This window comes from Dermochelys coriacea, chromosome 27 (assembly GCF_009764565.3).
Source record: "Dermochelys coriacea isolate rDerCor1 chromosome 27, rDerCor1.pri.v4, whole genome shotgun sequence".
In the NCBI taxonomy this organism is placed as follows: Eukaryota; Metazoa; Chordata; order Testudines; family Dermochelyidae; genus Dermochelys; species Dermochelys coriacea.
The window spans coordinates 2706061-2708852 of NC_050094.1; positions in this window are offsets into that span (position 1 = coordinate 2706061).

Genomic DNA, 2792 nt, shown 5'->3' on the forward strand with positions numbered 1-2792 from the left:
CCCCTCCAAAGCCGGCGCCCCCGCCGCGAGAGAGGGCGGGCCCTGCCCCCCACGCGCCCAGCGCCCGCGCTCGGCGGCGCAACGTGCTGACGTGAGGGCAGCGCGCGGCGGGGGGCGGGGCCGAGCCCAGCCCAGCCCGGGGCGCTGAGCCGCGCTGTCCCCGGCCCCACACGGTGCTTCGCCTCCGCGCTGGCCGCTCCGCTGGGATCCCGGCCACTGACACGCGCTTCTCGGCGGTGGCGCCCGCAGCCGCTGTCAAGGGCCAAGGGCGGTATTGGTGCAGGGACGCAGGGCAGCTCCCGGGTGAGGCGGGCCGGAGAGCTCGGCTCTCGCCCGTGGAGTCGCTCCCCGCTCCCCGCTCTTCCCCTCCCCCTCCCCCTCCCCTCCCCCTCCTCTCCCGTCCTCTCCCCTCCCCTCCCCTCCCCGCTCTTCCCCTCCCCCCTCCCCTCCCCCTCCTCTCCCGTCCTCTCCCCTCCCCTCCCCGCTCTTCCCCTCCCCCCTCCCCTCCCCCTCCTCTCCCGTCCTCTCCTCTCCCCCCTCTCTTCCCCTCCCCCCTCCCCTCCCCCTCCTCTCCCGTCCTCTCCTCTCCCCTCCCCCTCCTCTCCCGTCCTCTCCCCTCCCCTCCCCGCTCTTCTCCTCCCCCCTCCCCTCCCCCCCTCCCTCCCGCCTCTCCTCTCCCCCTCCCCCGCTCCCCCTCCCCCCCTCCTCTCCCGTCCTCTCCTCTCCCCCCTCTCTTCCCCTCCCCCCTCCCCTCCCCCGCCTCTCCCGTCCTCTCCCCTCCCCTCCCCGCTCTTCCCCTCCCCCCTCCCCTCCCCCTCCTCCCCCCTCCCCTCCCCGCTCTTCTCCTCCCCCCCTCCCCTCCCCCTCCTCTCCCGTCCTCTCCTCTCCCCTCCCCGCTCTTCCCCTCCCCCCTCCTCTCCCGTCCTCTCCTCTCCCCCCTCTCTTCCCCTCCCCCCTCCCCTCCCCCTCCTCTCCCGTCCTCCCCTCCCCCCTCTTCCCCTCTCCTCCTCTCCTCTTCCCTCCCCTCTCTTCCCCTCCCCCCTCCCCTCCCCCCTCCTCTCCCGTCCTCTCCTCTCCCCCCTCTCTTCCCCTCCCCCCTCCCCTCCCCCTCCTCTCCCGTCCTCCCCTCCCCCCTCTTCCCCTCTCCTCCTCTCCTCTTCCCTCCCCTCTCCCGTCCTCTTCTCTTCCTTCTCTTCTCCCCTCCCCTCCCTCCCCCTTCTCTCCCCCTCTCCCCTCCCCTCCCCTCTCCTCTCCCGTCCTCTCCTCTCCCCTCTCTTCCCCTCCCCTCCCCCTTCCCTCCCCTCTCCCCCCTCTCTTCCCCTCTCCTCTTCCCCCCCTCTCCCCTCCCTTCTCTTCCTTCTCTTCTCCCCTCCCCTCCCTCCCCTCTTCCCTTCCCTCTCCCCTCCCCTCCCCTCTCCCCTCCCACACTCATCACGGCAGTGGCCGAATCTGAGTGCCTTTGGATCCGGTTTGCGGGCCAAAGACAAGTAGCAATCTGGGGGGGAAGGGAAGCCCATCCCGTTGCTGCCTCTGCTGTACTGTAGTTGTTCTGTGGCTAAGTATCCTAGGACTTGTGGCACCTTAGAGACGAACAAATTTATTAGAGCATAAGCTTTCGTGAGAATGCGTCCGATGAAGTGAGCTGTAGCCCACGAAAGCTTATGCTCTAATAAATTTGTTAGTCTCTAAGGTGCCACAAGTCCTCCTTTTCTTTTTGCAAATACAGACTAACACGGCTGCTACTCTGAAACACACTGACAGTGCCTGCAGATCAGATTGCAGGAAATTCAGGATGCTGTTGGAAAATCCATATCTGGTGATAAACAGGTAGCTTTGGGTCAAGGTGAAACACTGCAAGTGAGGACTGTAGTTTCTGCAGGCTCCATCTACCCACTCAGAACAAGGTGCTGCAGTGCACACTTTGATCTGTTTTTGCCACGGAACATAGTACAGCATTACAAATGAGTGTGGCTTTGTATAACTTAGGGGCAGCTTTTGGGCACTGAACAGGGAGATAGAGACCTAAATTCTATTTCTGGCTCTGTTACTAACTTCTGAATGACCACAGGCAAATAAGTCACTTCCCCTCTCTGTGCCTCAATTTCCCTATTTCTAAAAGTGGGAAACAAAGATACTGTCTCATCTTTGCAAAGTAATATAATTTAAAGAATAAGTATTATTGTGTATTTAACTCTATCCTGACATTACCTAATCTGTCTTTCCCACTTTTAACTGTACCTAACCCTACCCATTCCAGCTTTACCTACTCACCTACCTTTCTATTCCTCCGAGCTTTTATCCAGTCTATCTGTCCATCCAAACTTTATTCCATCTACCAGTTCATCCCAAATGTACTTTAGTTAATCTGTCATCTATCTGATCTATCCCCTCTTTATCTGATCCATCTGTCTGTCTGTCTGTCTATCCATTTATCCATCTATTCATTCATTCCTCTGTCCATCCATCCATGTGAGAGACAAGGTGTCAGAGTGTCACAGATTGGAATTCCTGTCCCAGATCTGAGGAAGAGCTCTAAGGCCATGTCTACACTACGAAAGTATTCCAGTTTTGCAGAAGTCGATTTTTGGGAACAGATTGTGTAAAGTCAAGTGCATGCATCCACACTAAGCACATTAATTTGGCAGTGTGTGTCCACAGTACCGTGGTAAACGTCAACATTCTGAGCGGTGCACTGTGGGTAGCTATCCACAGTTCCCGCAGTCCATTGGAATTCTGGGCTGAGCTCCCAATGCCTGATGGGGCCAAAAATTTGTCGTGGTTTGGGTAAATTT